Consider the following 25609-nt stretch of genomic DNA (forward strand, 5'->3'; position numbering starts at 1 on the left):
ATGTGTTAGTGCATTTTTTTTTCCTCAATTGGATTTTCTTCTTTTTTTTTTGAAGGTCATTTGAAGTGGAAACTTGGCAGTCAGTACTTAATTTCATTTTCATATTGTTATGCAATTCTAAGTCAACTTCAATGGAATTCCTTTACAATGCTATTGAAACCTTGGCTACTTTATCATCCAAAATAAGGCTCTACTGCCATATAGGATGTTTAAAATTATTAATTACACTTTATCTGAGAGTCTACTCAGCCAACACTGCAGCGGGAAAAATATATTCTCATAGAATGCTGAACTGTAGAAGATTGTGAATAAGGTGCTTATCTTCAACAGCCTTTAAATAAGAAATAAGATACCAGAAGCATAATAAATATCAGAAATATTTATATATATATATATATATATATATAATATAATGTGAAAAACGGCCCTGGCACATGCTAACAGATCATTTCCAAAATGTAAACATATTAGAGAAAGTAAGCAACAAGATGTCGAGGCTGCTCTTCCATGTCAAAGGAGAAGGATGAGTGACTCACACTGCTTTATGTTTTCAAACTTTCAGGTGTCTTCCTTGGCAAAAAAGAACTTGAACCCACCAGAGTGATTTTTCTCTTTGATGGTTTTGTAGTTTGGTGAGGCAAAAGGCATATAAGTTATTTAAATACAAATGGATTGATAAATCTACTTGTCCTGCTGGAGCGCAGTATGAAGCAAGCAGCTGAGATTTTAAATCCCACCCTCCTCCCCACAATGGTTTATAATAGAAAAACCGAGAGACTGCATACCACCAGGTGTAGCCATAATGTAGTACTATTAGAGCCGGAGCGTCATTGTCAGAAACTTCATTTAAATGTCCATAAAACCATCCTGATACAAAGAATGAACTGTAATAGCTTATAATTATGATAGTGCATAAAGTATGCCTCACAACCCATTACAAAGCCATAATTTTAGCATAAAAACCATAAACCAGGAGAACAAAACTTGAGAACTTCAAAATAAAATTACAGCTTTTGTAACAGCCCAATAGAGCATACCTTTTTTCTCCACAATAAATGATTGTCTCATCTGCCTCCCACATGCAAAACAGAGGTGGATTTCTGATTTTTCAGACTTTACACTACAGCACTTTCCCTAAGATATCTTAGAGCCAGAGCATTAATATATTTCCAAAAGAGATTTTAATACCCATTTGAATGAGAGCTGGTTTGGGGTGGAAGGATGGTTATTATTCACTTATGTCAAAATGGGGAGATTAAGAGGAAAAGCTTTTGTGCTAGGTCTGCTAAAAAAGCCCCTTCATGAGGAAGAGGGAATGCCTGTTTTGATCATCAAACCAATGCAGGCAGGACTGAATGAGATTTATCAGTTTATGTGAACAGAGGAAAGTGAAAACTTAAAAATTGCATTTTATGAAAATAAGCAGTCTTGATGCCAGAATATTGAACTCCCTGTCAGCTTTCTTAATCCATTTTTAGTTTCTTTAAAATATCCTTATTTTTTTTCTCATACTTTCAGATGATATACAATTTGTTAATACCAATTTGTTAATTGGTATTAACAAGCCAAAGTGCTCTTAATACCTATTGATATAGATTATACACACACACACATATATGTGTAAATATATATGTATATATCTTCCAAAATGGAAAGTCAAAACATGTATGCCTCATAATACACTTTAAAAATATACCACTTATTATTTTTTGTTGAAATACTATTGTACATAAAGAATAAAATGAAAATTCTCTATAATCTCATCACTAAGAGATAAACTTACTTAATATTTTGGAGTATTTCTCTTGAATATATATACTTAAAATGCTGTTAAATTCTACATGTAGTTTTATATAACTTATTTTTCAAAGGAACATTACATTGTGATGATTTTCATGTCATTAAAAATCTTTTAATATATCACCTAATCATTGTATAAAAACCTTATTATATAAATTTATTATAATTTATTTAATCCTTCTGTGGAGAAATATTTAGGTTAGTTACAGTTTTCTGATGTAATTTATATATGTGTACCTATTACCTGACTCTATCTAGTTCTCTAATTATTATTTTGGGATCAAATTTTCAAAGTGGAGCAAAGGATAAGAATATAGTTTTTGGTCTTAGAATAATTTGTTAAATTAAAATGACAAATTTGGATATCATTGTTTATCACATTGGTTTTTTGAAGATGATGCTTCAGATATAGAGAATATTAGAATTTTCTCTAATTATAAAACATGTCATAATGGCATTATATGTCAACAATTAAATTAGCATCCTCACTATTCAGGGCTATGTGAATTAGAAACTACTGTCTTTGCACAAGCCCCTTGAGACTCAACCTGTTACGTGGGTTATTTGGTCAGTAACTGAGAAGACAACCAGTCTACCCCATGTGGGAATGTAAAGCAAGGGTGTACAGAGAAAGAACTTTGTGAGGGTAGGTGAAAATAAAAAAAATCCATATCTAATAGCTTCCCTTTTCCCTTCCAGATATGAGATTAGGCATTTCCTTAAGGAAAAGTGAAGAGATCAGGGAAAAGTGGGAGGTTTGATGTGTAAATATTTGTAATTGTCCATGTAGAAGAGTAGAGAACAGGAGAACATCAGGAACAAATCTGCTAAGCAGCACTGATGTCTCAGCTGAAATTCAAAGCCATAATATTGTAAGAGCATTCACACAGTCATATTTTCTCCCATGGTGATTTTTCTTAGGGGTTCAGGATAGATTCAATGATGTAGGTTTGGAAAACTACAGAACATGTGTGATAAAAAGTCTAGATTATCAGGGTTTAGTGAACTAGGGAGTGGAAATTGGACACGAAGAATTGTGAGGGGCCAAGCTGAACAAGGAAGGAAGAAAGAATATACTGGACTATTAGTTTGGAGATGAAGGAAGAATTCAAGGGATGTGAATTGCTGGACAATATCCATGAGCAAGTGCTGTGGAAGTAAGGAAGTGAGAGTTAGCCTGTCAATCATAGTTCAATGCTGTAAATCATTACATCACAGTGTGGATGAAGAGATATATCACAATAGCTTATACATGGAGAAGGCAATTGTCAATTACATTATTTATTATTTCAGTCAATACACAATTACTGAACATTTGCCATGTGTCAGGTGCTGTTCTAGATCCTGAGTAAGAAAGCAGCAGCAGAAGCTTCATAGAGTTGGAATAGGGGAGATAATAAACAAGATAAATGCATAAAATACATATCTGACAAAAAATACCTTAGACAAAAAATACCTTAGATGATGTTAAGGAAGCAGGAGAGAAGAATGGGGGCTTGCAATTTTATGCAGTATGAGAAAGGAGGAAGTATAGGAAATTGTGACTAGAATGACATGAGAGACTACTGTAAAAGCAGAATCCAGCTTATAAACAGATTGATATTGTCATCTGATTTTGACTAATTGTAACTCAGTGTTCCTTATTCCGAAGAAACGAGATGATTGACAATGATTGGGGACCCAGGTGGTCCTAACCCCTCACTTCCCCTAAAATTTTCTTTGACATAATATGTTGGAAATGCCACCTTTTGTAGTCAGAGTTTCAAGTCTCTTCAAATTCTCTGGCCTCCAAGTCTAGATGTTTTTTTTTTTTTTTTTTCTAGTGCTGAGGAAAGAAAGGAGTTTTGTTGGTGATGGAGGCTGGGAAAATTTCATACATTACATGTGTGGAAAATGTGTGGAAAGCCAAGAGGTCAGAAGAGGGAAGGAGTTCTTGGGTGGAGTGGATGGAGTGAATAAAGGTCAGAAGGGAGCTCATAGGCTCTGACAACTCCTTGAGGACACCTTGTAAAGAGCTGCTAGGCACAGGGAGACGCTGGCAAGGACCTTGGCAGCAGCGGCTCCCTTTGGAAGCCTGGTGTTCAGAAAGTAGGATGACTCTCCTGCTGTATCCCCCAAAACCCACTGCTCGGGACTTTCAGTCAGGAGGGACCTAAGCCAGACCACCATTCATACTACACTGTTTGTTTGTTTTATCTGGTATCATTTACACAACAATAATTATTGAAACCCTACAGGTACCTCTTGGGATAATCAGTGAATGACACACCAGATCCTGCCATGTGAGCTTACAGTCTAGCAAGGTAAATAAATAGGGCAATTTGCAATTAAAAAAAAAAAAAAAAAAGGTAAGTTCTGTGGGCTGAGGCTGTGGGTTAGTTAATAATGAGGCGGTGAAGACCTGAGAATCTCACCTATGAATTGCAGTCCCTGGCCTTCCTCGGTTTTCATCACTTGCAGGGATTTTTCATGCCTATAATTGTGGTAGAGAAAGATGAGGTTTTTGGAAATGTTTCCAATGTATAAGGGATGATTCTGTTTATTTTAGATGACTTTTCATTATGAGCTTAAAAAACAACTGTAAGTGTCTAAAAATTCTGGAGAGCAGTTTTGACTATTTTTAAGTGTTTGTGGGTATCTATGAAAAAAATTATGATGTTTTAATAACCCATTTTCAGTCTTTAATCATCTCCTGAAATGAGAGAAAAAGGTAAATGCCAAAATACATGGCTTTGATATTATTATACAGAGCATCTATGATAGTTTCTACATTTCTCCAATGGCCTTATTATGTGACTTTAAGTACGATCTCCTTTTCCAGGAAAGTGGAATTTGTAAGAGTTATGGTAGTACACCCAGTAATTTGTAAACATTGTCTAAATCCCCAGTTAGCCAGTCTATATACGAAGGAGCTGTTTCACTTTACAAAGTACATAATTGGTGTTTAAATTTATTTTTCCACTTTCCACTGCTGGAATGAGTCACTTATGGTAATTATTCTATCTTTCTACCACCACTCTGAATGAATTTTTTCACATACAGTTTTAAAATACACACATGGAACAGGGCAAACAGAGGAAATGTAATTTCAACACTACTCAAAAAAATGTATGATATATGGATTTTTTTAAACAAAAGTATTTGTATCAATATTCTTAAGTATATTTTTCAATGTAAGTGAGCTTTCAAAATGAAAATTTCTTAGAAACTGCATCTAAGATTTCAAACAGATCATTACGCCAACCAAAGATACAGCTCACAGAATAACCTTTAAGTTGCCATTCACAAGATAGAACTTAACTAAAATTTTACTTATCTGTTCCCTGGTTCCTTTCTTACCTCTCTAACTTTAATTTATTAAATTAGCTTCTTTTTCTAAGCTTGCTCTGTATATATATTTTATTTATTCCTTTACCATTTTTCTACCCTGTTCACAAATATTGGGTGATCTCACTTACTGTCATGACTTTACAGCCACTGTATCCTAGTCTCCCCCTTTCTTTTATATGATCTGTATTTTAACTTCCTTTTGGATCTTTACCTAGAGTAGGGTGACCCCATCCTAGTGTATCAGGGATGATTACCAGGTACTGTCCAAGTATTAATCCTGAAAGTCTGGCATCTGGGAAAGGTCATTCCTCCTGACATAAAGAGTCCAGATTTTGGGAGATGTTGGGGAAAGGTACAAAACACACACAGCACTGCCAAAAATAGGGGCAGAAAGAAATACAATTTTTAATGTCAAGTGGATACAATTTGGATTATCTGCTTTTGATTATTGCTATCATTGTTTTTTCCCCAACCACTAAAGTTGGCAACCATGATTTGTGGTTCACAGTAATGGATCATAAATCGTTGTTTCTCTTTAACTAAGTCTTAAGTGGGCAACTTAAGTAGGCAACTTAAGTGGGTGCAATCATGAGTATTAATAATCTGTTTTTGACTTTGCTAATGGATTGTTATATTTTGTTTCAAGATAGAGAGGAGGTCTAATTTGCCAAATGTCAGATATTTTAAATGTCATCATTAGAAAGGTATACCAGTGGTTTCATCCCATGGTATATCAAGGGTATATTTTAAAAAGAAAAAGGTCTTAGTGGATTGGGAGAGAATTGCTTCCATCCACTGGGAAATTCTTTGAAATATAGTATAGAAGGGGTCAGTGAAAAGGTGAATTAGTACATTTACTTCATTCAGTATTGAATCAAGACAAAATGCAGTCTGATTTATCATGAAATTAATGTAACCCTTTAAACATGTTCTCATTCTGTGTGACAAAATGTCGCAGAAGATCAAAATGGTAACAATTTGATAGGTGATATCTATGGCTGGTTTCTTGGTGAACAAAGCATGTGAAAAAACTATCATGTGATGGTGCTATGTGAATATGTTTTATGGTTTACACTGAGAAGTATTTCCATTTAAAAAGCATGTGGTATTGTGCTTAATTTATGTAGAAGAGGTGAGTGAAGCTTATATTTGCTCTTACAGTCGGTTGTATTTGGCTGAGGAGGATGCTTTTCTCAGTGTCATTCTTTGGGTGCTTGCTGCTTACCATTAAGTGAAGATTTGCCCCACATTTTGAGATTTTTCTGAATTTTGATGATCATGTATACTTTGTGTGCTTAATTTTCAAACTCCAAATGCCAACATAGGGGAGCCTTATCCAGAGATTGATTGGTACAATCAGCTCACAAAAATAATGTGTGTATATGTACACACATTTATTATAAATTAAGACTGTGTAGCAAAAAATATACAAATAATAATGAAATAAATAAACACTACTAGTTTTTATAACTTCCACACAAATAACCAATAGATTTTTGAAGAAAAATTTCCCCAAACTCATATCTGTAGCCAACCTAAAGTTGAAACTTAACGATGATTTTACATATGGAACTGCACCGAATCCACTAATTTTCCCCCAAAATATTGTAATTAAATTTGTGATTTACTGGTGAGTAAATCAAGAGTATTTGTTACTCTTGAAAAAATTATATTCATTAAACTGAAATTTCATTTAACTTCAGCACTTGACATGGCACATTTTTAAATTAAATGTGCATTATTGGGATCCCTGGGTGGCGCAGCAGTTTGGCGCCTGCCTTTGGCCCAGGGCGTGATCCTGGAGACCCGGGATTGAATCCCACGTCGGGCTCTCGGTGCATGGAGCCTGCTTCTCCCTCTGCCTGTGTCTCTGCCTCTCTCTCTCTCTTTCTCTCTCTCTCTCTCTGTGACTATCATAAATAAAACAAAACAAAACAAAAAAATAAATGTGCATTATTAACATTTCTCCATCACTTTGAGTTTAAACAATCAGCAAAACAATAAATCAATCTTTGATATTTAGTGTTTACATGGGGTAAATACACCCATCATGGACAGTTCTTAAAAGCACTTTATTGGCACATAAAAAAAAAACTATAATTTTATTTCTTATTTTTTTTAAAGATTTAATTTATTTATTCATGAGAGACATGGAGAGAGAGAGAGAGGCAGAGACACAGGCAGAGGGAGAAACAGTCCCCATGCACGGAGCCGGATGCGGGACTTGATCCCGGGACTCCAGGGTCACGCCCTGGGCCAAAGGCAGGTGCTAAACTGCTGAGCCACCCAGGGATCTCAAAAACTATAATTTTAATACATACAACTTGACAAGTTTGGAGATAAATATACACCCATGAAATCAAGACCAGAATCTACACCATAAACATATCCACCACCTGCAAAATTTCTCTTCTATCCTTTATAGTTATTATTATTATCATTATTTGTGTAATAAGAAGGCTTAACGTAAGTTCTATCCTTTTAGCAAATTTGTAGGTATACACTACAATATTGTTAACTATGGCTCTATGCTGATAGTAGATCTCTAGGGCTTATTATCTTATATAACTGAACCTTTGTACCCTTTGACAAATACCTTTCTGTTTTTCTCTCCCCTCAGACCCGGGAAATCACTACTTACTTTCTGTTTTATGAGTATGGCTATTTAGATTCTTCCTGTAAGTGGTATAATACAATATTTGTCCTTCTATGGCTGCCTTATTTCACGTAGCATAATGCTTTCCAGGTTCATCCATATTGTTGCAAATAGCAGAACTTCCTTCTTTTTTTAAGCTAACTAATATTCCATTGTATATAAATTACCACATTTTCCTTATCGCCATGGATAATTTTAATTTACTGACATGATGTCACTCTGTACAGAGTCGGGAAGAGATGTGCAAGTAGTATACCAGCATATGGTACTTTTACCATACGGATACAATAGATTAAAAAAAAAAACCTAGGGATCCCTGGGTGGCGCAGCGGTTTGGCGCCTGCCTTTGGCCCAGGGCGCGATCCTGGAGACCCGGGATCGAATCCCACATCGGGCTCCTGGTGCGTGGAGCCTGCTTCTCCCTCTGCCTGTGTCTCTGCCTCTCTCTCTTTCTCTCTGTGTGACTATCATAAATAAATAAAAATTAAAAAAAAAAAAAAAACCTAAAGATATAGGTGACAGTAAATGAGAGACATAATTAGGATGTGATGCATTTTTAATATTTATTGTCTTTCTAATATAATATTTTAAACTTAAGTTTATATAATTTTTTTCATAATGGCTGTGTTTAACAGTAGACTTGTAACATTCCTGAAAAATTAAGAATTGTCTCTGGAGCTAGCTGTACAAACCAGCTCCAGCATATCACTGGTCTGATCTGAAGAGGCTTCATGGATGAGAGAAAGCAATGTAGTCTCTCCAAGCACCTCCACCAGTATTGCTCCCTTAAAATACTGACATTCCTCCCAGGATCTCTGTGTGGTCTCCACTTTGTCCTTCCTGCTGCCCTCATGCCCCATTAGTCCATTCCCCTCTATGATTCTTTCAATGGCCATATTATATCACAGAATTCCTCTTTTCAATATTCTCCAATAGGTTTTCTTCTCACTCAGAACTTAACCCAATGCTCTAACCACTATTGTCTCTTCAACTTAGCTCCAGTGACCTCTCTGTCCTGTTTCCTACCATCTTTGCCATTTTGCTCCTGCCTCACAGCCTCCTTGCAATTCTTCCCACAAACACAGAGCTCCCAGTTCAGTGTCCTCACAGTTTGCTTCCTTTACCTGGCCTGCAGAGACCCCCAACCTGGACACTCCTTAAATTGCCTGGTCTCTAACCTAATGGTACTTTCTCAAAGATACTTCCCTGACAATTTGATAATAAATAGCACACTCAAATCCCTAGACTGTCTGTTTTCTCTTTCTCTGCCCTATACCTCATTCCTCTTTATTGCATGGATGAGAACTACCATGTTATATTTATTTGTTTATTTTCCATCTCTCTTAAGAACACATGCATATCATGAATTAAAAGATTTTGCTTTATTCACATGTGCTGTATTCACAATCCCAGAGCCTAGAACACTATCTCTCTTGTAATAATCACTGATAAATACTTATTGAAAGCAGATGTAAATTCTAATTGTTATTTATTTTGAAATGTGTTCATTTGGGGGGAGAGTCCATTACCATTTCTCCCAGGATAAGTTGTTCATTGGGTAGAGGGTACAGGAAGGGGCCAAGGGGTCTGTTTCTAATTCTTACAAAGGTGTCCACTCATGGTAGCCCTGATTTCATCCCATTGACAAATTATGCTTCCCTGTCTTCCATTATTTCATAACCAAAAATATTTTCTCTCCTGATTCTACCCAAAATCTCCTAGTGAATTAAGACAGCTTGTATTTGTTATATGTGGATTAATTATATGTGGATATAATTAAGTAACCGGAATATCATACTTTTGTTGAGAGTGGGTCTGTGGATAATTAAAAATTGGAAACATCTTTAAGGAGATTGTATTCTAGTTCCACAGAAAAGGTGATGAGGGAAAGGAGTTAGAGAAAGGTCATAATTGTTTACAACATTTTGGGAAGGCTAAGTTAAATAGGAAAATAAATCAAGTCAATTTTTCACCCTTACTATGGTACAGAAATGAAATTAAGTCCAAGGATCTGGAGAGCAATTACAACTCATTGGGATGATTGCATATAGAATATTTGTAAACTGCCTATTCAGATATTTACAGATCACGTTCCATTTTTTAAAACATTCTTACTTATCTATAGCCAGGAAATCAAATAAAAGGATAAAAAGAGAGCAAGAAAAAAGCCATCCCATTCCTGATTCATTTATGTAATTCATTATGTAATAGCAACACGGCTTCAATGTCAAGGGAGAGTTTTATCTAAAGTTTAAATTCTAAGTTGCTGACTATAGATGTTTCCTTTAAGATCTTTGTTTCTTTATTTGTCAAGTGGATATAGTAGTATTTATCTCCCCAGAAGAAGTTATAACAATCAGGTTGTATGTGATAACTGGTATTGTTAGCCTCAAGGGTAGGTTTTAAAACTTAGTCTAAATATTTATTAAATGGGCATTCTTATGAAAGGAAAAGTTTTCTTAAGACTTTAATGTTGTTTGCATCGCTCTCAAAAGTTTTTTATTGCCCTCTTAAGGAAATGTGAGTTCTTTCAAAGAATACATATGTTCAGACCTTCAGATGTACTCCCCACTGATGATTTAGCCAATACTATAGAAAAGTCACCGATGCTTAACAATTTCAAAAGGCAGTTTCATCTTTCCAAGAAGTCCCCTTTTAAATGTGGCCTGCCAGACCTCGCCAGGTGGCTTATCTGACGGTCTTGGCAAGACTCTGGCCTGAGTGACAATTCTGGCTCTAGCATTTCTGCCTGAAGCATAAAGAAACTGAAGGCTCATTTCCCAGAGGATGGGGGAAGTTGTAGCTCTAACTGTTTAAAATTGGATTTTATTGGGTAATGCTTCAAAGCGCTCACTTTGCATTTCTGCTAACAAAGCTGAACATTCAGCCAAAATATTGGAAAGGAAATACTCAGGCAGAATGAAACGACAGAGGAGGCCTGAGAAGTGAGGAGCCAAGCCAAGAATGACAAAATAAAAGGGGCACATTCCAGAAGGAGAAGTGAAAGAGAAAACTGTTTTTAGCACATCAGTTAGAGCCTCCTTGTCCCACAGCCATACCCAAATCTTGGAAATAACGCATTCTTTAGCCAGTTTTTAGCTTTCCCTCTCAAATACTCACTGAAAATCCTACGCTATCACATCAAAGAAGACTTTACTAGCCCTTCTGTTCAATTCAAGCTTTTTATGGGAATCAGTGCTTTTCCTTGAGTGACAAGTGCCCTCCATGGAGGTCACAGGAAAGCTTTGTACCCCAACCCATGTAAAATGGCTTTAGCATTCATGCAATGAACAAAGTAGGTGCTCTGGACAAATACTTGTCAGAAGTAATCATCAACCAAGACACAGGTCTGGGAAGTATCATAAGATCCATAACATGACAAGAGCATCTCTACTTGTTCGTCTCCTGCTAGGATAACTTTATTTATACCATATTGATTTTTCTGTAAACTCTTCTGCTCCTTGAAAAATTCTGTTTAGCTGATCATGGGAAGCCAATCCCCTTGAAACTGCCTGAGTATTTATTTAGAAATGGCTCAGGGCAATCACAGAGATGGCCCCAGAAACCAGTCTAAAGGGGTAATCAGAAAACAGGACAGAACTGAGTGGAAGCTGGTTGTGCCTGGGAAACATCCAGAATCAGGCCTGGATGAACTGATTTAGGAAACTTCCCATCTTGGCAATTTTGTCAATGATGACTCTCGAATTCCTAGTCCCTCACCTTGTGTATGTGGGTTTATCCATTTATCCGGTAAAGTCATCTCTGCTAATTATAACATGTATCGCCTTTCCACCTTTGAGAAAATTCTGAATCATACAGTTCAGGATAAACAAACATGGGTCTAGGTGTTAACTTTATCTTGCCAGAGAAGGCAGACAGCAAAGCAATTTTCCTGCAACCACTTGGGGACAATTAAGTTCTTTTCCAAGTCTCTTCACCACACACAGAAATGAAACTGGCATTGGTAAAGAGCAGAAAGTGACAATTTCTACCTAAGAGATTTCTTTTTTTTTTTTTTTTTTTTCTTAATTTTTTTTTTTATTGGTGTTCAATTTACTAACATACAGAATAACACCCAGTGCCCGTCACCCATTCACTCCCACCCCCCGCCCTCCTCCCCTTCCACCACCCCTAGTTCGTTTCCCAGAGTTAGCAGTCTTTACGTTCTGTCTCCCTTTCTGATACCTCCCACCCATTTCTTCTCCCTTCCCTTATTTTCCCTTTCACTATTATTTATATTCCCCAAATGAATGAGAACATATAATGTTTGTCCTTCTCCGACTGACTTACTTCACTCAGCATAATACCCTCCAGTTCCATCCACGTTGAAGCAAATGGTGGGTATTTGTCATTTCTAATAGCTGAGTAATATTCCATTGTATACATAAACCACATCTTCTTTATCCATTCATCTTTCGTTGGACACCGAGGCTCCTTCCACAGTTTGGCTATAGTGGCCATTGCTGCTAGAAACATCGGGGTGCAGGTGTCCCGGCGTTTCATTGCATTTGTATCTTCGGGGTAAATCCCCAACAGTGCAATTGCTGGGTCGTAGGGCAGGTATATTTTTAACTGTTTGAGGAACCTCCACACAGTTTTCCAGAGTGGCTGCACCAGTTCACATTCCCACCAACAGTGTAAGAGGGTTCCCTTTTCTCCGCATCCTCTCCAACATTTGTTGTTTCCTGCCTTGTTAATTTTCCCCATTCTCACTGGTGTGAGGTGGTATCTCATTGTAGTTTTGATTTGTATTTCCCTGATGGCAAGTGATGCAGAGCATTTTCTCATATGCATGTTGGCCATGTCTATGTCTTCCTCTGTGAGATTTCTGTTCATGTCTTTTGCCCATTTCATGATTGGATTGTTTGTTTCTTTGGTGTTGAGTTTAATAAGTTCTTTATAGATCTTGGAAACTAGCCCTTTATCTGATATGTCATTTGCAAATATCTTCTCCCATTCTGTAGGTTGTCTTTGAGTTTTGTTGACTGTATCCTTTGCTGTGCAAAAGCTTCTTATCTTGATGAAGTCCCAATAGTTCATTTTTGCTTTTGTTTCTTTTGCCTTCGTGGATGTATCTTGCAAGAAGTTACTATGGCCGAGTTCAAAAAGGGTGTTGCCTGTGTTCTTCTCTAGGATTTTGATGGAATCTTGTCTCACATTTAGATCTTTCATCCATTTTGAGTTTATCTTTGTGTATGGTGAAAGAGAGTGGTCTAGTTTCATTCTTCTGCATGAGGATGTCCAATTTTCCCAGCACCATTTATTGAAGAGACTGTCTTTCTTCCAATGGATAGTCTTTCCTCCTTTATCGAATATTAGTTGCCCATAAAGTTCAGGGTCCACTTCTGGATTCTCTATTCTGTTCCACTGATCTATGTGTCTGTTTTTGTGCCAGTACCACACTGTCTTGATGACCACAGCTTTGTAGTACAACCTGAAATCTGGCATTGTGATGCCCCCAGATATGGTTTTCTTTTTTAAAATTCCCCTGGCTATTCGGGGTCTTTTCTGATTCCACACAAATCTTAAAATAATTTGTTCTAACTCTCTGAAGAAAGTCCATGGTATTTTGATAGGGATTGCATTAAACGTGTATATTGCCCTGGGTAACATTGACATTTTCACAATATTAATTCTGCCAATCCATGAGCATGGAATATTTTTCCATCTCTTTGTGTCTTCCTCAATTTCTTTCAGAAGTGTTCTATAGCTTTGAGGGTATAGATCCTTTACATCTTTGGTGAGGTTTATTCCTAGGTATCTTATGCTTTTGGGTGCAATTGTAAATGGGATTGACTCCTTAATTTCTCTTTCTTCAGTCTCATTGTTAGTGTATAGAAATGCCACTGACTTCTGGGCATTGATTTTGTATCCTGCCACGCTACCGAATTGCTGTATGAGTTCTAGCAATCTTGGGGTGGAGACTTTTGGGTTTTCTATGTAGAGTATCATGTCATCGGCGAAGAGGGAGAGTTTGACTTCTTCTTTGCCAATTTGAATGCCTTTAATGTCTTTTTGTTGTCTGATTGCTGAGGCTAGGACTTCCAGTACTATGTTGAATAGCAGTGGTGAGAGTGGACATCCCTGTCTTGTTCCTGATCTTAGGGGAAACGCTCCCAGTGCTTCCCCATTGAGAATGATATTTGCTGTGGGCTTTTCATAGATGGCTTTTAAGATGTCGAGGAATGTTCCCTCTATCCCTACACTCTGAAGAGTTTTGATCAGGACCTAAGAGATTTCTAAAAATAAGTAGCGTGGAAGAAATTAATGATGAATTTGGGGAAAAATTTCAATAGTTTTTCTTTTCATTTGAGACTTGACATCTCCAAGTGGTTTCTGTGGGGAAGATGTCTTTGAAAAAATAGAAACTCATGGATTGTACAAGGTGATTATTTTTAATGCATATGTCTGTCTTAAATTATCATAATGTCAGAGAATTTAAAGGGAATTTGATCATCTAAAGTTCTTATTCGTAACTTCGCTGCTTTTAGAAATAAAGTCACCCATTATTTGCTGACATATCTGCAGATAAGGAGACTAGACCTTGCTCTTATAAATAATAACACAGCCTTTTGTAATGTTTTCGGGTCAATATACATTTGTTGCAAAATTAAACTGTGCTTGGGATCCAGAATCAAATATGATACTTTCTCATTCATGTATGCATTTATATAAAATGTTTGTTTACTTGGTGTCTATAATGTGCCCATTCAGGCAATGGGGATATAAGAATGAAAAAGTAAGACCAAGTTGCTGCCTTCATGGAAATTATAGCCTACTGGAGGAAAAAAAGGCATTTTAGAGAAAGATATTTAATATAATGACAGGCAGTGTAAAGTGCTGTGATTGATAATAAAGAAAGGTGAGTGATCAAAGGTGACAGAGACAAGGGTGCTATTTTAGATAAGATGATTTAGGAAGACCCCTCTGGAAATGTAACATTTCAACAGAGACTTGAGTAGGATGGGAATGAAGAGGATGGCATTCTAGGGGGAGGGCTCCTAATGCCAAAGGTGTAAACAGTAAGAGGAGACGATGTGTTGAAGGTCATTCTCATGGCCAGTGGCCCTGTGTGGATGAAGAAATTGCAGAAGCAAAGGCAGGAACGGGATGTGGGAGGATTTGAAGGGACTGTAAATTCTGATGAAGATTTTGACTTCCTCATAAGACAGTAAGAAATTGTAGAAGTTTCAGAAGAGGTAAGAAGGAGGCAGAGCTGTATTTTTGCCAGTTACTCTGGTGGGGTGTAGGGGTTTGGAAGGGTGGAAGATCATGCATTCTCTTTATGTAGTGTAAACCAGAGGTCTTCAAATATATTTGTTTATTTATGTTTGATCAAATATATTTGACGGTTAACTTTATGTGTCAACTAGAGTGGGCCATGGGGTGCCCAGGGTGAGTGTGATTTCGGAATGTGCTCATGGGGGTGTTTCCAGATGAGGCAAGCGTTTGAATCGGTACATTGAGTGAAGTAGTTGTCCTCCCCATCATCAAATCCACTGAGGGCCTGGATAGAACAAAAGGGGGAGGATAGAAAAAATTCATTGCTTTTGCTTGAGCTGAGACATTGGTCTTTACCTGTCCCTGGTCCTCCTTGTTCTCAGGCATTCAGATCTGACCTGGAATCTATACCATGGGATCATGTGATTCTCAACACTTTGTATTCAGATTAAATTAGACCTGATGCATTCCCGGATTTTCAGGTTGCAAACAGATAGTGAGGCTTCTCAACCTTTATAATTAAGTGAGCCAATTTCTCATAATAAATCTCTTTATATTTCTTACAATGAATATCTTCATACATATCTTTTGAATACAACCTCCCTCTCCCTCAAAGATAATTTTGCAAAATAGTTTTAATGTTCATAATATGTTTAAATACTTGAAAAGTATAATTTCAAGCATACTCAAAATGTTAGCATTTAAAATAATTATTTCATTATATTTAAAGTGCCCAGTATAATATAAACTCCATGGTAATTTGACTCCTAATATCAACTGTTTAAAAAAATGTAATAAGTTGTAAGTAGTTCTACATTTACACATTTTATCCTTCATCTTACTCCACATAATTTTACTTTAAAATAATATATTTTTAGGTTTGGAAATGTTTAATGGATACATGTTTCATATTTTCTGCAACACACACGTACACAATGTACACTTGTGTACATGTCACATATTTATAGCATGTATTAATTCGGTTAATATAACTAATTATAACGAATATATTTTAATTTATATATTTGGAATTTTTATAAATAGAATATTTATAATTACATATAACTCACATATTTAGTTAATATAACAGTCATAATAACAACAATCCTTTATATAGTATTTACTATATCCCGTTTGCTATTCCTGGGGCTCTTCCTATTTTACCTTGATTAACTTAATCTTCATAACTACCTATGAGATAGCTCAGAAATTTTTTTCAGATAAACAAGGTGTGAGAATAGAGAGACTTTTATTATAGCAATGTCATTCAGTCCCTGGAACACCTTTGGTGTCACATGCCAAATTCATAGAGTAAGCCATTATCAAAGGGTACAGTGGTCCCCCTTTATCCACAAGGAACTTAGTCCAAAACTCCCAGTGGATGCCTGAAACTGCAGATAGTACCAAACCCTACCTACACTGTTTTCCTTTATATACACATCCCTGTGATAAAGTGTAATTTATAAACCGTGAGAGATAAACAACAATAGCTAATAGCACAATTATAACACTATATTGAATAAAAGATACATGAATGTGGCCCCTCTCAAAATATCTTAACTGTGTCCTACACACCTTTCTTCTTGTGATGATGTGAGATGGTGAAATGCCTACGTGATGAGATAAAGTGAGGTGAGTGACAGGCATTGTGACCTAGCCTGAGGCTAATATTGACCCTCTGATAATAAGTCAGAAAGAGGATCATCTGCTTCTGGACCTTGGTTGGCTGCAAGTAACTGGAACAGTGGGAAATGGAAACATGGGTGGAGAGAGACTGTTGTACTATTAGCTAATTCAATTCAGTTCAGTTCAGTTCAATTCAATTCAATTCAATTCAACCCTCCTCTAATGTTTTGGTAGCAAAATATTTAAAGGCATCTGCTCTGGGATGGGATTTGTTTATCTCATCTCAGGACCTTGGTTAGCAATCCTGGGTAGTGGTTACCTGCTTAGGGAACTGCAGACAGATGAGAAGATAGGTGGATGAGAGGTTGATCTTTCCTTTGTAAGAGCAGAGAAGGTCAGTTCACAACCCAGACACTTTGAGGGCTACATTCTCAGGCAGACAGATTTTGAGTAAAGATTCCTGGGGAAGCTGAAGATCAAGAAACTAGCTCCTTGAAAATCTTACTTGTTTTATTTCCTTTGGAAGGTCTTACTGCACTATGAGGGTCAGAGTGCTGGTCAATCCTGATCTGTCTCACAGACACTTCAGTGGGGTTCTCTTGCAGGGAATGTTCAATATTGCTCTAAAATATACTTTTTGTTGTTTTTCTTGTCCTTAAGAAGCTTCTTATCCTTTTCAAGGGTTGCTTTTCGCAATTTAGGAAAATGAGTCCTCAAGGTATGAAATGGCTATCTTATGGCCATGGTTTGAAATTAAAGACCAGATTTTGTTATATTGATGAGATCTCTTTATGATGGTTACTGTTGGCAGGTTAATCTATGTTTCCTTGGAGTTCTGATCCATTTTTTTTGTCCTTGTTAAGCAGCAAAGAATTATATTAAAACAGTACAGACCGTTGGTGGGTGATGGTGGGGGGCAACCCTGAAAGCAAAAGAATCTTTCCTATTTTTATCCTTGGAATTCTAGAATCATTTTAAAGTCATATGGATGAAAAAAAAAGTTGCTTAAATATAAACAGGCTATAGGCCTCCTAAAAGACAGACATTTCTTAAAGGATACACAAGCCATTTTGATATATTAATTTTCTGCCAGAAGTTTTCAGTGCTTGCTGGTTGAGTGATCTGTTGGGACATGACCATTTTATTAAATTGTCATATTTTCACTTATCCAACAGTTGCTTTTTTAGTGCAAAATCTCATTTTACATGTTTCCACAAGTAGAATGGTAGAAAATTGATTGCTATTGTTTCATTTGACAAATTCTTGGATCCTCATATATTTTCTTGCATTTGCCCATCACCGGGAAATGGATTGTTATCACTTTGCAGGCCTTTACTGTGGGAAGGAAACAGAGTCCTTTTGAAAGCTCTGGGTAATGTTTGTGAATATTTAATCATGGAGGTGGTACAATGGCCTCATTTACGGCGATATGTCAAAATTAATTTCATGGTATTCTGTCAAAGAAGGAATCTTACCATATGCCCTCAAATAAAAATAAATGATTTAGAAAAACTCTGACAAGGAGTTTACCCAATTCTGCAAAATCTTTGGATGCAAGTTTCCCTTAATGAAAATAGAATCATTCATGCAAACATGATTGAGTTTAATTTATTTCCGTTGTTAAAAAGGAATTAAAAAAGGGGTTTCTGTCTTCTGACGCTTCCAAATTCACACTGAATATCTTTAGCACAGAGTCCTATGTTTTTATTAGAAGTGCATTAAATGCAAAATTAAGTATGAAGATAGAGGAAAAATAGGAACCTGACAGACATACTTAGAAGGATGTTAAATACTTGGAGATATAGCGGGTGGATTCTCCAAGCACAACATCGTTCCCTGGAACCAGGACAATACTATATATTGGTGAGTCACCCAACACATGTTTAATGACAATCACTGAGAGAAGGGCTGAGCTCTGCCTGAAAACATGGAACTTTAGTTGCCATTGAATAATAAGCCCTACTGCTTGGATCAATAAACTTACGGAATACAAGAGGGTTTTTGGATGAGTTTCTGAAGCAAAATTTCACTTTTTGGTATGAGATGTTTTCGGATTTTCAATACAGGCAAATATATCAGTTTTTGAAATTGTACCTGGTTTTTTTTTTTTTTGTTTTTTTTTTGTTTTTTTTTTTACAGGTAGGTTATAATGAAATTCACTAATGTTTTTTTTTTAATATTGGTATTATATGTTTTCATTTTTTACATGCGGTTATCAAATATACATTTGGAGTTGACTTTTATGTATAGAGGGAATCCAAGTTTACATTTTCCAAATAGCTATTCAGTTTTTCCTCCATACTATTAAATTGTACATTTTCTCCTCATTGTTTGGTGATGTCACATTTCTTGCTTCTAATCCATATGTACGTTAGTGTTTTCCTAGATATTCTATTCTGTTTCACTCCTCTATTGGGCTAGTAATGTTCCAGTACCGTCAACTATAATTGCAGAGGCTTTGCTGTATGATTTAATACTGGGTAAAGCTACATCTATCCCATCCTCTTCCCTGCTCTTCTTTGCTAAGGTGTTTTTTAGCTGTTTCTGCATGTTTCTTTAGGAGGACTTAGGGATAAAGTATTTTAATTTCTGCAGCTAAGTTTTAAAAGAAAATATGCATATGTATATGTACCAAGAAAAAGAGATAAAGCAAATGCAGCAAAATGTTGCCAAATGGTGAATCTTGATGAAGGGTATTTGGATGTTCTTTATAGGATTATTGCAACTTTTCTGGTAGCCTGAAGTTTTCCAAAATAAAATGTTGGGAGAAAATCAGAGATAAGTTGTAGGAAAATGAAAGAGTTTCCCATTTAACATTGGAGGAGAGTAGACTGACATGGGGGTAAGGACCAGGTTTCTCAGCATGTATTTTTTTTTTTAAGATTTTATGTATGGGGGATCCCTGGGTGGCGCAGCGGTTTGGCGCCTGCCTTTGGCCCAGGGCGCGATCCTGGAGATCCGGGATCGAATCCCACGTCAGGCTCCCGGTGCATGGACCCTGCTTCTCCCTCTGCCTCTCTCTCTCTCTCTCTGTGATTATCATAAATAAATTTAAAAAAATTAAAAAAAAGATTTTATGTATGTATGTATGTATGTATTTGAGAGAGAGAGAGGGAGAGCACAAGCAGGAGGAGTGGCAGAGGGAGAGGGAGAAGTAGACTCCCCAACTAGCAGGGATCTCAATGTGGGGCTGGATCCCAGGACCCTGGGATTATAACCAGCCAAAGGCAGATGCTTAACAGACTGAGCTGCCCAGGTACCCCTCTCAGTGTGTATTATGAAATTTACTTTGAAGAAATCTTAAGAATAGATCAGCCAAGGAAGCTCTTTCTGGTGGTCTGGCTTGCCCTGGTACCTGAGACCACTGTTTAAAAGGGGCCAGGAGCAGGATGGCATCCCATTTCCAAAGGAGGCATTCCCAGAAACTCAGATCCTTTTGACTTAGACTGACAATTCTAGGTTCTCTTCCTACTCTCCTCCTTGTCTCTCTTCTTTGGATGTTTCTGTAATTATTAAAGCTCATAGGCAAGGACTGCCACTGGGTTGGAGTTTGATGGTGCATGTGCACACATGTTTGCCTACTTCTGGCATCAATTTTCCCTTCTCTCTCTGTCCGACCTTTCAGGAGGGAATGCTGAAGAGGAGAGAGGGCAATAAATTCTGCACAGACTGACATCCCTGCCGTCTCCTGCTTCCAGGGCTTTCTTTCTGTCTGGAATCCCATTCTCATACTTATCCTTCATCTGGCAATCACTGTCCTTAATTCAAGCCTCAGTATAGACTTTACTTGTTTTGAAAAGTTTGTCTCTGCTTTTCAAGATGGTGTTAAGTGTTCCTCCCACATGTTCCTATAATCTTTTGAGTAACCTGAATACAAGACATTTCACCGTGTGTTATGATTACCTAATGATAACTAACATTTACTGAGTACTCACTGTATGCTCCAGGCTCAAAGGTGCTACTTGATTTTCACATTAATCTCATGGGGTAGGAGATACTTTGACCACTATTTTAGAGAAGAGGGAAACAGGCTTAGAAAAATTTTGCTACCAAATTGCTACCATTGGCAGATTTCAAAATGGCTTGTAATATCCCACCTCCAGGTATTGAAAGCCTTGTGTAATCCCCTCCCCTTGAATATGGAGGACATAATAAGTCGTTTCTGACAAACAGAATATAGAAAAAGTGATGAGATGTTACTTTCGTGATTTGGTTATAAAAGCCTGTGATGTCAATCTTGCTAGTAGATTCTCTTTATTGCCTTTTCTGGACTGTACCCTTTGATGGATCAGGAGTGTATGTTGGAGAGGCCCATATAGCAAGGAGCAGAGGGTCACCTCCAGTTATCTGCAGCTGAGGTCCTCAGTCCAACAACCCTCAAGGAATGGAATCCTGTCAACAAGTGCATGAATAAACTTGGAAGCAGATCCTTCCAGAATTGAAATTACAGATGAGATCACAGTTCTGGATATGATTGCAATTCTGTGAAAGATTCAGATGCAGAAGGCCCACCTATGCTGTGCCCAGATTCCTGACACACAGAAACCATAAGATAATAGATTTGTACTGCCTTAAGCTGCTAATTTTGGGAAAAAATAGATAAATATAGATTTTTGTCAATAGACAACCAATACAAGTCCCACAGGTAGAAATGGTGAGTAAAGGGTTAAAACCTGTACTCTATCTAATGAATCTTTATGTCATACTGTCTGGTTACAGTTGGTGCCTAGCTGTTACCAACAGTTTCTTCTTCATTTAAACACTTTCTGATTTTTCCTAGCATTTAGTCCCAAGTCTGGTATTTTGTGTGTCCTCAATAATTATGGAATGAAAAATGAAACTTTGTATTGTGGATTAGCCTGTTGAAGAAAAATTTTCTCAACTTTATGTTTCTTAAATTTGGATAAAGAGAACATAATAAAGTGCTTTGAAACTATAATACACTTTTGCCTGCTAATTGTAGTGTCAACAATATCAATTTTAACATCTTTCTACCCCAGAATACGTATCAGTGAGCACACATGAGCCCTAATCTGAGGTTAATTCCTCTATCAAATGTTTTTCAAACACCTTCTGTATTTCTATCTCTGTGCCAAACCCTTGGGATACAAAGTTGGTTAGAACAATGTAGGGGGCAAGACCAAATGCAAATAACTACATTATCCTGATGAGTGATTTAATCAATGCTTGAACAAATAATTGTGGAATAGAGGATAAACCAATAATCAAGACAGGTGACCTTCCATTGGTGGTGCCTCTCTCTCTCTCTCTCTTTCTTTTTTTTACTATTTTTGCTATCTATCTACACACCTACACACACACTTACAGATAGTCTTCGCTAATCCATAAAATCAGAAATGTTCATTCAGGAAAGTGAGAATTTTACCCCATGATTTTAATTATAAAGTGATTATAAGAAAAGGTTCAAGTGAGATGAACTACTTGGCTGATCTGAAGTAGGGCATTATTGATTTCAGTGAATCATTGAGCAACAGAGGTTAGAAACTTGACATTAGAGAAGATGACACACAAATTAAAACTAGAGAATTGTCAACTGAGGATAAACAATTGGAGATGCAATTTAAAGTGCTGTTCTTTGATGTTCAAAGTAACTTCCGGTGGTTTTCATACACACACACACACACACACACACACACACACTTATCCTTTTTTTACATCAAGATACTGCCAAACAAAACAATTAAAAAGAAAAATATTGTTTGCAATTAGCCATTGTTTACACCCTGTTTAGTTTGAAAATCGGTCTTTCATAGGTTTACATGAAAACTGCAGTGAATTTGCATAGCTGCACCCTCAACAAGCTATTTTTTTAAGATTTTATTTATATATTCATAAAGATGCAGAGAGAGAGAATGAAGCAGAGACACAGGCAGAGGGAGAAGCAGGCTCCATGCAGAGATCCTGACTTGGGACTCGATCCAGGGTCTCCAGGATCATGCCCTGGGCTGCAGGCAGCGCTAAACTGCTACACTACCAGGGCTGCCCTCAACAAGCTATTTTATAATGGTACTTCTTGTCAGCATAGTGGAATATCATGAGGTATCACCCATCAGCTTAGAAATAAGAAATAAAATTGCTCTTTGAGAATTAAAATATAAGTCAAACAGATAATAAATAAAAGTAGACAATCACAGTTACTTTACATAGACAAGAGTTTCTATTTTTTTAATTTTTATTTATTTATGATAGTCACAGAGAGAGAGAGAGAGAGAGAGAGAGGCAGAGACATAGGCAGAGGGAGGAGCAGGCTCCATGCACCAGGAGCCTGACGTGGGATTCAATCCCGGGTCTCCAGGATCGTGCCCTGGGCCAAAGGCAGGCGCTAAACCGCTGCGCCACCAGGGATCCCTAGACAAGAGTTTCTAGTGTGGCAAGACTTGGTTGTCACCTGCCTGGATGTATTAGTACTAAGGAACACTATATTCTCAATAGATGGTTGAACAGCTATAGGACGATAAAGGAACAGAGAATCCTAGAAGCAATATTGGCCATGCTATTTAAGCACTGCCCTAGCCAATGAGAAAAGCTATCTCTTTGAGCTGGATATATCCAGCTCTTATATATTGGATTAATCACCCCAGTTCTTGCTGTATTCTCTTTTCATGGTCAGCAAGGAGATTTCCAATTGCTATCTGACTTCCTGATACGGGTCAATGTTAGTGAGATAGACCCAGAGAAGTGGGGGAGGAAGAAATGTATTGTCAGTTAGGTGGGTAAAGAGTTGAAAAGTATGAACAGCGATTGCAGATAGTTGCAGTAGCTCTCAAAGAAAATATTCTTTGATTTATTGCTAATCTTTTCAACTCTGCATATTGGACCAACTCTTTTTGCCATTAGAATTTAAGCATTCTTAATCCTCTCTCCTCTCAAAGAAAAAAATGAAATAGACACACAGCTACCACTTTTCCAATAATAACTCCTCACTGAATTCCAAATACTATTGTGGAAGCAAGCTATATGTTTAGTAACTTTATCCATTTAACTTGGGTTTATTTACCTATTGTTTCTTGCTTGCATGGAGAAAATTCTTGTTTGAATTTCCCAGTAGGAGTTGAGTTATACTATGCAGATCAAGCTTATTTGTCTAAGCTCCTCCAAATTTAAATTTTAAAGAATTTAAAGCCTCAGTCCTTGGTGAGACCTCAGAGGAAGGAGAGTCTCAGGGATAGGTTAGCACCACAGGGTCCTGCCATCCTTTGTCATCAGGAAAGCCCCCGTTCTCACCAATCTTTGCCAATCTTCACCCTCCTTCTCAGATTTTAGCATTTGGAACTTTTCTGAGTAACTTAAGAAAACATAAGATCCAGTGTTCCCAAATTATAGAAATAACCCAGATGGATGACTACTTTTTATTCCATAAATTTGTCCAGTGACATAATGACTTGGGCAACTTGGCAAAGCTTTACATGTAATGACCCAAATTCTACTAGATCGAGTGGTATCAGCACTTGTAATCAATACCAGAAGAATCCATCTGGTAAAAAATCCAAATTTCAGAAAACAAGTAAGATTGCATGTTGTGGGACTCCTAAGATACTTGCATACACAGGAATGCAAACGTACTGAAGCAACCAGCAGAAGCAATTACTCCTTTCTTTGCTCTAAACATGAAAGCGAGAAGCAGCAAAGACAATCAACAAATGAACACTCTTTTCATATTTCTTGTGACAGCTACCTGGAATGGGCAGGGAAGAAAAATGCAGATAAGAAAATTAAAACCACAATCTCCTGGGGGCCAACGACAGTCTTCTGATCCTGATTTGATCTGGAGTTAGGAATGCAGGGGAGTTCTGTAACCGTTTCTTCTGCATGATGGAGAGCTCCGATTTTTCGGCAACAGTGTCTCCCTGGAAGCTACACAAAGTCCCCTTTGATTGCCTGTGATCAAAGCCACGCAGGCACTTCTGCAATATCTTAGCTTCAGAAAGCCAGGAAAATCAGAATATTGAGAGTATGTTAATAATTCCTAAGCACATTTTGAAGGTGAGTGGTACTTCTGAGAAAACTTCATCATTACTAAAAATGATTTGTTTCTGCCCTTCATGCTGTATACCTGGGGGAAAAAGTTAGCCTTAATGCTCCTATTAGTAAGTTGCATGTCATGGTGGATATTAAACAATATGGTCAGTCGTTCTACTCAAAATTCATGCAGCTGATCATACTGAGCCGGAGAAGAGTCAGTGATGAAAGATGTTTGAACATCTTAATATGAATTAGTATGCAGCATCTGACTAAGAAGATTTTGTATTTTTTTAAAAAAAGGCAGCAAGCTAAATAAATACATAAATGACATACACGGGAAGGGAAACATATTTTAAAGTCAGAAAACCTGCTTATACGTTACAACTGTGCAATTTATTATTTGTGTGAATTTCATTAAATTATTCAACTTGTCTGAGTCTCAATTCCTTATGTGTATAGCAAAGTCTAATCTGTAAGATTGTAATAAAGCGAAAAAGGTGAAGTATTTATGAAAAGTATACATTTCTATTGACTATGTAAAATACATAAAGTGAATTGTGATATCATTATCACTTTTATTATTTATTTACACTTATTTATGCTTTTCATGAATATCCGTAGTAGAGGTAGCAGAGGGATATTGGTAGGAGTGGTTGTGGTGATCAGAGATACCAAATTATTTTTTAATGATGATACTTCATAAACTGTGAGGAAGCAAGGTAGAGGAGAAGATAGAGACTTTCTGGGATAATTAAAATTTATATGGCCATTCTTAGTATAATGGATAAACTAGTCATTCAGAGTATTTTTTGGTTCCTTCCTTCCTTCCTTCCTTCCTTCCTTCCTTCCTTCCTTCCTTCCTTCCTTCCTCCTGCACCTACTCTGTGTTGACAAACTCCAACCTTTGGTGCACACAAAAGAAAAGGTAAGCCAACCACAGGGTAGTGGCACCACTCTGGAGCACAGGTCCATGTCAACAGTGACTTCAGGAGG

General features: G+C 37.0%; 1 protein-coding gene and 1 long non-coding RNA gene across 7 annotated transcripts in view; one reads left to right on the forward strand and one right to left on the reverse strand.

Annotated features, from left to right (window-relative positions):
• The window catches only part of GRIK1 (glutamate ionotropic receptor kainate type subunit 1), a 363349-nt gene that overhangs the window by 161629 nt on the left and 176111 nt on the right, over positions 1-25609 (reverse strand). The gene's annotated exons all lie outside the window — the stretch shown is intronic.
• Positions 2315-24705, forward strand: LOC144301818 (uncharacterized). Its single transcript, XR_013368708.1, has 3 exons — positions 2315-2446; positions 4038-4103; positions 24326-24705. It is a non-coding gene; the product is annotated as an uncharacterized LOC144301818 (long non-coding RNA).

The sequence above is a fragment of the Canis aureus genome, chromosome 30 (assembly GCF_053574225.1).
Source record: "Canis aureus isolate CA01 chromosome 30, VMU_Caureus_v.1.0, whole genome shotgun sequence".
Classification (NCBI taxonomy): Eukaryota; Metazoa; Chordata; class Mammalia; order Carnivora; family Canidae; genus Canis; species Canis aureus.